This window comes from Mya arenaria, chromosome 1, assembly GCF_026914265.1.
Source record: "Mya arenaria isolate MELC-2E11 chromosome 1, ASM2691426v1".
Lineage (NCBI taxonomy): Eukaryota > Metazoa > Mollusca > Bivalvia > Myida > Myidae > Mya > Mya arenaria.
Genome location: NC_069122.1, coordinates 8,906,349 through 8,921,589, shown reverse-complemented (window position 1 = coordinate 8,921,589; position 15,241 = coordinate 8,906,349). Strand labels below are relative to the sequence as shown.

The following is a 15,241-nucleotide window of genomic DNA, read 5'->3' as shown; positions in this document are numbered from 1 at the left end:
CATCATTTCTTCGTTGTATAGGTCCGTTATTTATTTCACGAAATCCGATTAACTACATCGGTCTGAGATCCAATTAAGATCAGTTTTGATTACCACCCAAGACCAAACTATTTCGAGCACGATATTCTGCTTATTGACGTATGCGACTGGGTCTCTTATTCGGCCATGACGCTATACTCAATAATATTCTTACCTGGTTTTCAACGATAAACTATCATTCTGCAATTGTTTATATACGGTCTAACCCTGTTGGCTCGAACTTTAAGGGACCAGCGAAACTACTTCGAGCCTCAGAAGATTCGAGCCAAGCAATTTTTTACATTCAGCATAAAGAAATTGGTCCTTAAAATCTAGTTCGAGCCAACGAGAATTTCGAGCCAATCGATTTCGAGCCAACGGAGTTCGACTGTATTATATATAAAATTATTTTTTTTCCTACTGTCACCGTCGCTATCCTGGAATAAATCCGTTTTATCATTTTATACATGAACTTCTTCTGTTTGCAGATAAACTAAGCAATCAATCAATTAATAATAGCGAGATCACAATGCCTTTTCACAACGAGGAGAAAGTCAATTTGCACCGCCCGTAAGCGATTTCTAATATTTATCGTCACTTCAAAGTTTCTCGTTTGTTAATGTGCCGTTCTTGCGAGGGTAATTGAAACTTGATTGAAATGGTTGGTTGATTTGAAGCTAATGCAAACTGTACATGAATATAGGTTTGCTGGGGCGGTGTGTGTGTGGGGGGGGGGGGGTATGAGCTCGCCTCTTTAATAGTTTGTTCATAGCGATACGTCAACGTATACGCCAGCAGTCGAATTATTTTGATGTGGAAATATTTAAATTTCAATTGACTGATTTTAGGGGACTTAAAGCCAAGAGCATTCAATGCATCAAAAACTTGAAACGCAAACAGTAGTTTCAACTAAATATATGTTTCTCTAAAGCGATAACAAATAAGAGACAACGGACAAAAAAAGGACAACAAAAGACAAATAGAAAAAAGCTGCACTCTCACAGATTGACCGTTTTTGACAACTTTTTTTATTTTTCGTCTGAAAATGAGCTTAGTTTTGCGTTTATGTCTTGAACCTGTGAAACAAGACTGCTAACAAAAATCAGATCTTCTTTTTTACGTTTCCATTCGAAAATTGATGTTTTATGCCGAAAAAAAACTATTTTTTCTTGACGCGTTAGTAATTCAAGTATTTCGAAAACCGAAAATGGATGTACTCCTTCATATCGAAAATTGGTACCAATTTAGGACAACATAGAACACGCAATTCATATACAAAGTGCACAAAACAAGTTGGTGAATGTCTCTTAACTGGTTTATGAACTTGTATGTGAAAAGTGCCATAAAGTTCCATTGCTGGGTCATTGGCCACGTCCTGTGTTCAAATATAACTGCAAACGACAGACATTGTTAATCATATTCAAGCACTTTCAGTGACAAAAGGAGAAATTGGGAAGACTTTCAATATTGATTAAAGTGGTATTTTTAATTTCAAAATGCACCACCTCTCAAATCGTTTTAAATGACAATGCAATGTTGAACAATATATTGAAATTCATTTTGGAGCTGTATGTTGTTATATTTCAATTACGATCAACGATCAATAATGAAGCCCACAGTAAAACATAATGTCGAACCCCGTTGGCTCGTACCCCCAGGGACAGGCGAAAATACCCCGAGGCTCGAAAAATCAAGCGGAATGTTTAGTATAAAAAAATCGGTCCTCATTACATCTAGTTCTAGTCAACGAGGATTTCGAGCAAAGCGTGTTCGAGTCAACGGGGTTCGACAGTATAGTTAATAGACATAAAGTGAGGACCCACAACCAGGGTTAGGAATCACGTGACTTGAAGGAGTTCTCACATTGGTCACCATCGGTCACAACCGTTGTAAACAAACAAGGAAGTGACGTTAATTTCTAAATTTTTGACAAAATATATAAAAATAGTTCTAAGCCTATAAAAAACTATCCTATATTCTGCTTATACACGTGTAAACTATTATTTATTTAAATTTATTTTAATGATGTAATCCTTGGTGAAATTTCAACTTTACGGACTTTTGTAGAACGATGCAACGTTGATTTTTTGGCCAAGAATTGCATCATTAAAATACAAGTACGTACAAATGCTACAAACAGACACCACACATGCATCGAACTATTTTCTAAACCATAAAAAAGCGTCATAAAGATTTGTTGACCTTATTTTGCAAAATGGGACAATTTGTCTTATTGATCCAAATAAACAAACATGTACTGGTAAGAATTTTGCTTTTTTACATTTACTTCTTGCAATTTTGTCTTTAAGATGTGTTTATCTAGGTATCTACGAATCATTTTATCTAAATGGCTTCTCCGTGGATCTAACTATGTCAACACGAGCTGTTTGTGTAATAAAAAAAAGATTTGTTAGACATTACGGGTGCTAATTTTAGTACCTCTGAACGAGATGTTGATTAAGTGAGTGACTTAATTGGCTCCAGTCATCATTATACATATTGAGACTTCCGTATATCTTTGAACAATTACCAGTATTGCGAAATTGACGTTGTTGTACTTCTCTGACATGTCAATAAAGGTCTTAATCAATCAGAGACGTAAACTTGTCTGCTCAGATTCTATAACACCATGTGTTACTGAACAAAACGTGAAGTACACACAATTCTCTCGCTGCTATGACGATAACTTTTGACGAATGTGTCAAACGTATGCTCATGGTCTATAACTTGTTATACCACATACGCATCAGCCATAACTTATCAAGATACGTTCATGGGCAACAAGTCATTATTGTGTTTGCTGATGGGTCAAAGTTCATAATTATATATGCTAATGGACTTTAACTCATCCTAATGTATGCGTATGGACCGTACCATATCATAACGTATAATCATGGGGTTTTTACCCGTCATCATGTATGCTAATGGATAAAAAACTTAGCATAATTTATGCTTACAGACCATAACTCATCACAATTTATGGTTATGGATTATAACTTATCATACTGGAATCGCGTACCTGTATGAACATGTACGATATATGATCATAATGTATGTTTATTGCCATTATCCAATATAAATTATGTTAACAGAGCATTACTCAGTAAACTACATGTGCTCATGGTCGATAACTCATTTTAATGTACGCTAATTGATCATAACTCACCATACTATATGCTATATGGCCATAACTCATCTAATTGTATGCTATTTGGCCACAATTCATCTAACTGTATGCCCATGAGCAATAGCGTACCATGGTCTTTGTTTATGGAACATTACTCATCATTCTAAATGTTTATTGGCCTAACCCCTAGGTCAAAGTTCCATTGGCAACGTTTTTCACAACGCACAAATGTTGTAACTGGGCCATTATAAATATTATTCATAAGACCATTTGGTTCGACATCATTCATTTAGAACCCACCATTTATTGATAACCATGTTTTAAGGATATATTTAATACACTCATTAATCAGTGTCGGTTATCGGGAGATGTCATATGACTCGTTGGGTGCCTATTGTACTTTAATCCTAATTATGTCTTTAGCGCTTAATTAAAGGGACCTATAGTTAACATTTGACTGCTGGGCTCGTGCTGATATATTCCATTGTATCCATGCCTGTTCAGTCTAAAGGTTAACCAATTAAATTTGTACTAAATCAGGTCTTAATAACTTCTTTTGAATTTGTAAAATCATACCGCTCATTTTTCAGCCATAATCGAGTATTGATGAATTGGGTATCGGGTTCGTAAATGCCAGTTGACAAGGGATTACATCGAATGCATGAAAATTAATAATATGCAGATCAAACGGCAAATTCAGCTAAATGATCCTATATTTCATTTTCAGCACTTTTTAATAAGACTAACGGTGATTAAGCAATTTCAGGAAGTCATTTTTTTGCCCTCTTCAAGAGTGACAATCGACAATATAAGAACAGAACTGAACAGAAGTTAAATTTGACTTATGTAAAAAAAAGCATCTCGTCAAACAAATGTTTACAAGTAAACACAATCGTATGCATGTGATCATCGTTACAAAATAAGATTACGGTCAAAATCTATGTTCTTTTCCTTCTCTTTGTCGTGCATACAAACATGTATGGTTTGAAGACTGTATTGTGCTTGATAGCGTGTTCGCTATGTTAAAGGTACTCGTGCACAGCCATGGTAGCTGCAACACAACGTCCACTGTTAGCGGTCTAAGCGGTACCTTATTAAAAATCGCCAGTTTATTGCTTTTTTATATAAAAGTAACACACTGTGTTACAAAAATAAACCTTGCAGGTATAATGTGTACCAGTGGATTTGTCTCTGGCACTTTATTTTGTTTAAGAATACTAGTATTCACATACATAGGAAAAACATGGATGACTTACGTGATCAGTTTTGCACCATCATTGTATGAAAAACAGAATAAAGCAGCACACCCCGATTTGTCTCCCCCTTGAGACTTCAATGCATCAAAGCTTTCTGATATTGCATTTTATTCTTAGACATTCTCAGATCTTCTTAAACAATACCATAATAAAACATTACAGAGGTTTCAATGATTTTTATCATTACTGTGACAGTTTAAGGAAGAACTGTATTTTTGTCATTTCATTCAAAGGTCAAACTATGGAGAAGAATACGCTGGAGGCTTTGAGATACATTTTCTTGACAATCATTTTGTTATATTAAATTAAACCGTAACACAGCCATTCTCTAAAGAAGTTATTTTCTATTATCTTTTTCTTGCAACCCTGCTATGCATTTAGAGCGAACTTTGCCGTGTTGGAAAAATTCGGCATAACACTAATGATATCACGAGTGGATACATAAACGTTGTGTTTGTTGTTGTCGGGGATGTCCGGATAGCGCAGTGGTTAGCGCACTCGCTTCTCACCAAGGCGACCCGGGTTCGATTTCCTGCCTGGGAGGATGTGAGTTTGTTTAGTGGTTACCAAGCCGGAAAAGTGGGTTTTCTCCGGGTACTCCGGTTTCCCCAACAATACAAGACCACACTCTCGCGCAACATCGTGCCGACGAGAGTGACATAGTATAAGCTATCAAAGTTTCTTCACAATCGTTGAAAATATGAAATGTTTAAACTAACCTTTCTTTTTTTAAATAATGTCTGGCCTTAAATAGCGTGGGCATGACCCCGTTTAAAATCAGATTTGCTTTATATACTTTAATTGTATTTTATTCTGCTGCAGTGTTGGTATCAAAGAGTTAAATAATGATAAATTAAGTGTTTTCAGATACATTACCAAGAAACAATAACGTTTGAGCGAGTCCCTTTAAGTTTCAAGCTTTATTCAGTACCCTCAAGTGACAGTCATACAAATATGACAAAATGAGCATTGACTAATTTATATATTACAAAGTGGCATTAAAATGTACTTTAATCATATATAATTGTTGATGTAATAGGGTAAAGATGAGTAAATAAACACATTATATTTTAAAGTTGACTTTGCTTACAAAATATTTAATGAAGTTACACAACTTTTAAAACATTCTTCATTTAATTTCAGAACACAATTGGCAATTTATTTGGTTTACCATAATTATAGTTATTTAATATTAATTAAAAATATATCAATGGCTTAATAAGCGCACACGAGACTGCAAATACAAAAAAAAAATGTGATGGAAAATGGTATTAATCAAAACGAAGAAATATCGACAGTAAGTTCATACGCACTCAATGTTTGTTCACGTAGTGTTTGGTATCGTGCGCTCAAAGCCCATAATAATTTGTTACAGTGAATGCCTTTATCCAAGTATTGTTTATTTTCACATTCTAAAGACCCTAAACAAACGACTAGATTCGTGTTGGTCTGTACAAAAGGTCATTATATTAACCGTACAAATAAACCCACATAAACTAACAATATTAAGTTAGCAGTCAATGTGTTAAATGGTAAATGAAATTCAATATTTTGTCATGCTTCAAGATGTAACAAATGACATCATTGTAAATGTAAATATTTTCAGCGAGCTTAAGTTAAAGTGTACATAGTATGCGCAAAAAAGGACATATGTTTTGCTTACGATCTAAACACCAAGATCAATTTTGAAACCAGACGAGCTAATTGAAAATAAATGATAATCAAATTGTACAAAAAGACGGTTTGATAAAAAAAACATTAATTTGAGGTTATATTCGTATCGTTTATTTCGTGTCATGTCGGCATCAGACATACAGATTCTAATCAATCTGACCAATTAAGTTTTGTTCAGGCTAATTTGCATATATATTCCGATCCATCCATGTTCAATAAATTATTAAATATAACAGCTGGTATATTTTTAGGGATAACAGTTTCGGTAATAAATGTTGGTGTTTGTTTTTTAATTTCTGAAACAGCAAACTCAGACAAACCTCATTTAGTTTCTAACAACTATAAACACAAATTTCAAATAGTAACTGGTTTTGAAATTCATATCATGTGTTTAGAAGAAATATTTTTTGTATTTTAATACAAGGACAAGACTGAAATATGCACCATGGATAAAGCCCTAAAGATATTCAATAAGAGTCACACTAAGTTACAAGACCACAGACACAAAGTACATCAATATTCAAATATCTTTATCAACACATATTGGAGCAACCCGCCTTGTAACGGGCAGTGAGTCAGTGTATCTACAGCAATGTCAGCTGCTGAAGTATATCAATATTGAATATCGTTAAAGACGCAAATTGGGGTCAACGCTAGAAATATTAAAGCCAAAAAGTATATAAATATAACAATACCGTTATCAACAAATATTTAGGAAATCGCCTTGTAACGGTCACTGATTCTATTTATTTACAGCAATGGTAGCCGCAAAACTATAAAAGCATTGAAATATCGTAATCGACACACAATAGGTTAACATCTTGAAACGAACAGTGAACCGTTTAATTACAGCAATGGTAGTTGCAGCACTGTCCACGTCCACTGGCGCCGGTTTAAGAGTTACCTCATAAACAATCGCGAGTTAATTACTTTTTTATATAAAAATTACACACAGTGTGATACAAAAATACACCCTGGTATAATGTGTACTAGTGAATTTGTCTCTGAAGCTTTATTTTAAATAAGAATACCAATATTTGCATATGTAGGAAAAACACGGATGATTTACGTCATCAGTTTTTACCATACTTGTATGAAAAACAGAATAAAGCATCACACCACAATTTGTATAATTTTTTAGTTTTCAAGAAGCATAATATCATTAACTGTCAAGTATCAAACACCCGAGGGATGATTCGGTGCATCAAAGGTTTCTGATATTGCATTTGATTCTTTGACATTCTCAGATCTTCTTCAACAAAATCATAATAAGACATTACAGAGGTTTCAATGATTGTTTTCATTACTGTGACAGTTTAAGGAAGAACGTTTTTTGTCATTTTATTCAAAGGTCAAACTATGGAGAAGAATATGCTGGAGGCTTTAAGGTACATTTTCTTGACATCCATTTTGTTATATTAAATAAAACCCTAACACAGCCATTCGCTTAAGGAATTATTTTTTTGCGTTCTTTTCAATTGAGTTTTACATCTTTTTCTTGTAACCCGGCTATGCATTTTGAGCGAACTTTGCCATTTTGGTAGAATTCGGTCTAGCAACCCTCCATCTCAATTAAATCCGGCACAACAACGCGTCACAACTTATTTACTGTATGGTTGATGGAAAATTCATGGGCTTTCAATAGGGGGCGATGCTATCTACACTAAATCCACTTGCTAAATAAAGTTAAATGACCTTTCAAAACAATGTTGATATATGCTAAATTATTGTCTTTTTGGTCCATGATATTCAAAACCGTTGCTAACACAAATCAACAATTTAATATTTAAAATAAGCAGAATGAGTCAATGTTGGTGTCGCGGAGTGGATACGTTAACGCTGTGGTTTTTGTTGTTGTTCGGATAGCGCAGTTGTTAGTACACTCGCTTTTCACCAAGGCGACCAGGTCGTGTTCGATTCCCGGCCTGGGCGCATGTGAGTTTGGTTAGTGATCACCAAGCCGGACAAGTGGGTTTTCGCCGGGTACTCCGGTTTCCCCAATAATACAAGACCACACTCTCGAACAGCATCGTGCCAAAGTGAGTGACTTAGTATAAGATATCATAGCTTTCTTCACAATCGTTGTAAAATATATAATGTTCAAACAAACCTTTTTTCAGATGCATTACCAAGAAACAATAATGTTTGAGCGAGTCCCTTAAAGTTTTAAGATCTATTCAGTACACTCGTGTGACAGTCATACAAACATGACAAAATGAGCATTGACTAATTTATATATATAAAGTGGCATTGAAAAATGTACTTTAATCATATATACTTGTTAATATAGTATAAAAAAGATGAGTTAATAAACACATTATATTTTATAGGCTGACTTTGCTTACAAAATATTTTATGAATTTACACAACTTAAAAAACATTCTTCTTTTAATTTCATACATAATTGACAATTTATTTGGCGTTCAATAATTATAATTATAATAATTATAGTTATATAACATTAAAATTAAAAACATATCAAAAGCTTAATAAGCACACACGAGACTGAAAAAAAAGTGCAAAGTGGAAAATGGAATTAATCAAAACAAAAACGTATTAACAGTTCGTTCATAAATGTTTGATAACTAAATGTTTGCTCTCGTGCGCTCAAAGCACGTAATAATCTGTTACAGTCAATGTCATTTTACAATTATTGTTTATTTTCACAATCATCAGACCCCAAACAAACAACTAGAATCGTGTTGGTCTGTAAAAATGTCATTCTATTAATCGTACAAATAAACCCACACTATTAAGTTAGCAGTCAATGTGTTAAATGGTAAATGAAATTCAATACATTGTCATGCTTAAAGATGTTACAAATGACATCATTGTAAATGTAAATATCTCCAACGAGCTTAAGTTAAAGTGCACATAGTAAATGCAAAAAGGACATTTTTTGTGTTTACAATTAAAACACCAAGATCAAGGGAAAACCTCGACCAATTTCTTAACCAGACGAGCTAATTAAAAAAAATGATTATGTAATAAAAGACGGTTTGAAAACGAAAATTAAAAATATTATTTGCATATATCTTTCGACCCATCCATGTTCAATGAAAACATAAAGATACCAGTTGGTATATTTTTAGGGATAACAGTTTCGGTAACAAATGTGTTTTTGTAAGTTCTGAAAACAGCAAACCAAGACAAACCTTTTTAACATTTAATCACCAGTCAGGCCAAGTATTCACAAAAACGTAGTTACATGTTCTCATATTCAAATAATTTCGTATTGTACTTTGATTTTTGTTTCTTTACACAAGAGCATAGTCACGATTTTAGTAGATGGCTTCGTCATGTAGTCCCATTTTGTTGTGAAATAAACACTCTTTTTCTACAAAACAACTTCCTATTGACGGTTTTTATATAAATAAACGTAGTTTGGCAGCATGTTGGTTTTGGAGGTTTATTATAACAATTATTGAAAGATCAATAATATATACTATAGTTTCAGAGGCAATGGTTTTTGAAACAGTAACATACTTTTGCACTGGATTGCGCAGGTATCATTGGCTTCATACGGATACATTTTTAAGGTCAGAACGATTGAGACAAATACGAAATAAAGGGAGACATCAATCGACATCAATCACACAGAGCTAGTACGAGGAAGTAACATCACATTCTGTGCCAGACGTAGACGAGACAATGTGCACACTTTAAAGATACTCGCTCAGGTTTTTTCGCAAAAAGCACATTTTTGAATGACAAAATAAAGTGTGGAAAATAAAAAAGGGGATAAAACTAAGATACTGACGGCTGCTACCATTCAACAAATGTTGATATTTGCTTAAATATTGTCTCTGAAGTGATCGATTTTGAATAACGTTAGTAACGCTTTTCAACAATAGACTTTAGTTATCATTATGACAGTGTATTAGTCCTTGATGGCGTGTGGTTTTGTTGTCAGTTTTCTACTGTTTTCTTTACTGTACCGTTTTCCGATATTTTATCGACTGTACCGCCGTGTATTCGGTCCCCACTTTAACCATGTATTTAAAAATATGTTTTTTATTTCTAATGGAAGAAAGCGTTGAGTTGTCGCTAATGGCCACGAAATGGTCATTCAAAAAACGAAAACATTATTTCTCTAAAATAATTATAGAATCTTGATGTGTTTTAACGAAGGACACAGTTTACTTTGGAATTATTATGGAATAATAATAATAGCTCGACAATCCTCAATGACATATTTGTCTAATTCGAAAACAATAATGACGTCAGATGTTTGTCTTAAAGACCCTCAATACAAAAAAACTAGATATCAGCCATAGTCGTTCATGAAAGTGTTACATTGTTAAAACCATTTGTGTAAATATCTCTTTTTATTTGAACAGGCAACGGAAATTTTTCGATGTGAAATGCCACATCATTTCAATAGAAATAATTACTGTGTCGGACAATGTTCTATCTATTTGCATTCTATAACCTATTTAAAGACATAAAAATACGTTTTATTTCATTCCATGATATTTTCATTTCGAAATGGTGTGACATTTTTCTAAACATAGTTTTAAAACGCATATTTGTTCAATTTGAGGAATCCGGTACACAAATAAGTGAAAAACTGATTCTTTGTAACTATCTATTATTTTGATATCATATGTAATAGGAAGAATACGTAGACATTTTAGGTGGTTTTGACCTTGAAATTTAAAATAAAATGTGGCGGATCCGTGGTCAAGTGATACACAACTTTACTGTCAATCCAGGGGACGCAAGTTTGATTCCACGCCGCACCACTGTTACACACCATATATATACAATATACTAACATTAACGTTAATTATATGGGGATCTCGTGTGTCAGTGCTATACACTGGTGCACGTTAAAGAATAATCGTAGTTCGAACCAGGGTTACATTCTGTCTGCATTTGGCTCCAAAAACTTAAAAGACTAGCAATCTTATTGGGGTACTCGCCGTATGGGCAAGCCCAGAGTTCGATTATAAAAAAGCATACACACTACCAAAATTGAAAACGTGGTCATTTCACCTCCAAACAAAAATGCAAAACTGCCAATTTCTGTAAATTTGTGTAATTTCTGTCAATTTGTTTTTGCATGTATCAGTAAGCAATACCCTTTCAAATGATAAAAACATCAATTGTATATAAGACCTGATAATAAGAATATCAAACTCATAAAATTATAAACACAAGTATAAAAAAATTCAGTTTAAGAAATGAAGCATAATGTACTCCTCCATTAATTACTGATTTGTTTGACTGTAGATATTATTTTCGGTATCATGTATATTATAGTTTAATATCTAATGTAACATATTCTAATGTTTAGAAAAATTAAGTATTTATATATATTTATACTTATTTTCATTTAAGTATGTTTGCACTACCTCATTACTCATATGATATATTTTCTGGTTTAGCTTCATTTTAAATTTACAAAATGTTAAGTTTTCTCTGAGATATTTTTTTATATAGAGATTATGTTATTTAAGAAACAAGTAAATAAAATTGCTATATAAATTATAATCAATTTAAAATTTATTTCTTCCCTTAAATATATCATATCAAAATTGTGGTGTTATTATTGTGTTGTTCAAAAATGTTATCAATTCAAAAATAACATACTGTAATGGTCAATCGATATAAATTAAACATAGAAATAATCTCAATGTGAATATATAAAATGCACTAACACACCTTTGCATGCTAATGGTGAATGGCTTACCTTGAATTACAATAGGATTGGTGACTACTTTTAGCTAGGATTTAATGGACGAAATGACATTCCAAGAAAGGAAATAAACAGGGACCGAACAGCTATTGCGTTTAATGAAATTGCTTCTAATTACTTGTACGACTTTGTTGACAACGATCGGGCTGCTTTGCGAATAATTACGGTTTATCAAGGCTATGTGATTTTAGGTGTCAAACAAATTGTCTGTCTGTCAACTTGTTCAACTACTTTAGTTTCAAAATGGTTCTTCTCCAGCCGATTTCCATCAAAAAACACATTAAGACAGGCGCACACAGGCTAGTCCATTTGCATTGAAAATTTGTGTTCAGCTTAAGGAAGTAAAAGGACGAAAACAATGGACCAATGAAAACCCCCACTAAAGTAAGTAATTACGTTTGGTCTCATGTGCGGTTAACAAAGCTAGGTCGGACTGAACTGAATGCAAAGAAGAACAATAAAATATCCATTGTACGTTTCTAATTCAGTACACTATCCGCTTGGGATAAGACAATTACAAATGGAAGCTGGGGAGATTCTAGCAGTTTTATCAGTCTAGAGGTACATTGTAGTTCTAATAGTCTAGTTAGGATTGGAGTATCAGTAAGGTGCAAACGGTTTTAAGAACTGTCTTTTATTGCATTTTTGTACTTTGTTGTTGTTTTGTCTTGGAATAAGCCATTTGTTTCGGTCAATCTGTGGGAGTGAATCTTAAATGTCGATATCTTTGACGGTGATTCAAGTGTTTGCCAAAATTTATGGTTTTGCACACCAACATCACCGACCTCGCCGTCATGTACGGTTTGATCAGCATATAGTTGTTGCTTTTTTCTTCGAAAAAGACGAGCTTAAAGTATAGGCTCTTTCAATAACATCTTATTAGATATAAAACATTGCATGCCTGTTTCTGTCTTTTCCCGCTGTCTGAACATAAATTTATTCCATTTTCGCACGTGGAAACCTTTGTCCAACGGTAGCAATTTCTTTCGTTAATTTCTTCATTAAAATCACGAAGCCAAAAACAATAAATGTATTCGTGAAACAAAAAAAGAAGCAGACTTGCATCTATTTTAACAGCATGAACACATTGTGTCGATTTTTTCGGTCCTTCCATCATTATATACTTATCTTGACAGGCATCTTTGTGCGGTTAATCACTGTAACTCTTAGAAGAAAAGAATGCAACTAACGAAGTAAAAAATTCAAACGCCCTTTACGAAACCACTAACACTCGCTTAAATTACAATTTTGAAACTATATTTCAGTCTGATCTGACGTTAACTAGACTTCAAACCATACAAATTACACTTACACGCATTGTGTCACTTCATCAATTGCAAACGAGTAACAAAAAGTAGCTGCCTGATACAACGCATTTGCAAAATCGAAATGAAACAATTTACAACAAAATCTCTTGAGACAAACCTTGAGCTTCACACATAGAGTTATACTTATGGAGTAACACAAAACAACTTCTTATTGATGGATTTTCTAATAAAACTTATTTCAGCAAACTTTTGATTTTCAACAATTATTGAAAAATCAATAATAACTACTCCAGTTCAGGGACAACGATTTAAGAGCGTAGCAATTAGGTTGTGCCAAGTAAAAAACAGTGGCGTGGGGCATGCCCCACCCTTTCGAAAGAAGTCGTTGTTTTCAATCTTCAAAGTGATGAAAATAGACTGACCTATCGATGCATCATCTTAGTGATGATTAATACAATGGCTTCTCACGTAGGATTTGTTATTTCTGGGATGGTCTATGGTTTCAAAATTATTTCTATGAGACAATATCAGAATATAGCACTGGATTGCACTTCTTAAGGTTAAAACGACTGAGACGAAACTAAAAGACAGAATTAAGAGAAGAATCACTCGACATCAATCAAACAGATATAGTACGAGGAAGTAACATAATATTCTGTACCAGAGGTATAAAAGACAGACGGAACACGCTAATGGTTTTGTAAAATTCACTTTTTTGTTTGACGAAATAAAGCATGGCATATCATTAGGAATGTAAAAAGATTTTGACGGCTTTAACCACTCAAGAAATGTAAATATATTCTCAAAAAGTCCTTGATTTTAAAAAGCGTTTTAAATCTTTTTAACAAGAGGCTTAAAGGTTAAGTTACCATTATGTTTGTGTATGTGTCCTTGTGGTTTTGTTGTCAGTTGTCAACAAACAAAAAAACATTGGGACGAACTTCGCCTCTTAAAAGATCATATTTCAGTTGAAGTTATACAATAGTTTTCGAAACTATAATTGGTCAGTAAATGCTGTTATTTTGTAAGTAATCAATTTAATTTTGGATATTTGTTACACTGAACTGAAATTCCTGACCTTGTTTTGTTGATTAGTCGGTCCTTTATCCTTTATTGAAGCCTCTTCACGATATACACCGCAATAGCTGTTTGGAAAAGCTTTCAGGCAATCTACAATTTTCAAGACATAGGTTCATTATTTACCAAAGATTAGTATTTTACGGTTTGTTAGAGAAAGTCTTACCTTGTATTATTCTTATAATAGCTTTATTACACCAGTTTTCTTTGCATTTTATTTTCATTTTTAAGAACTTTTGTTGCGTTTTTTGTTGTATTTTTTGGCTGACAGCCAGAGAGTATTGATCACAATACATAAAACTGCAACAACAGTCAGCCATGCATAAACCTCCGCTAATGACCTATGCCAAAATTAAGAGCATAGAAGTTGAAATTGTGCTATCTGCATAAATTAATGGAAAAAATATTTGAGAAACAGTAAAAAACATAATGGAAAAATAAGTTCAATCTTGTGCAGAGTACATTAAGGTCAATCCATTTCATGATTTTTTATCCTCACATTACTATAAGATTGGATTGAGTAATCGCTATTGGCCACACAGACGTCATTTAAAACAACAGCATTAGTTCTCCTTCTTTGTCTTTGTTCACTCTTCAAACCAATTTACCTTTCATGAATTCCATAGTTTTATTTAAATAAATACGGGATCGTGATGTGTTTTGATGAAGGACATTGTTTATTTATTTTCATTGGAATACAATAAATAGCTCGACAAACTCTAATGGCGGATAAATTTTGTCGAATTCGAAAACAATTAAAGACTTCATATGCTTGTCTTAAAGACCTTCACTACAAAACAAACTAGATAAAAGCCATGGTAGTTCTTGATAGTGTTACATTGTTAAACCCATTTGTGTAAATGTCTCTGTTTATTTGAACAGACGACGTAAAACACTTTTTCAATGAAGACTGCCACTCGTTTTAACGCTCAATAGAAATAATTACTGTGGTGGACAATGCTTCTCTTATTTGCATTCCATAACCTATTTTAACGACATAATACATGTTTTTTATCATTCCATGATATTTTCATTTTAACTTGTATGACATTATTCTAAACATGAGTTAAAAAGGCGCATATTGCAAAATTTGAGGTATCCGGTGCACAAATAAGCGAAA

General features: G+C 33.3%; 1 protein-coding gene across 4 annotated transcripts in view; it reads right to left on the bottom strand.

Annotated features, from left to right (window-relative positions):
• LOC128238599 (parathyroid hormone/parathyroid hormone-related peptide receptor-like) overlaps positions 1-15,241 on the bottom strand; it is a 96,484-nt gene that overhangs the window by 44,759 nt on the left and 36,484 nt on the right. Inside the window, exon 1 of one of the 4 annotated variants that reach the window (XM_052954804.1) lies at positions 14,123-14,216. The exons of the other annotated variants lie outside the window; for them this stretch is intronic. The gene's annotated coding sequence lies outside the window, so the exon portion shown is untranslated. Of the gene's footprint in view, positions 1-14,122; positions 14,217-15,241 lie in introns of those variants that run through there. 4 annotated transcript variants of the gene reach the window in all.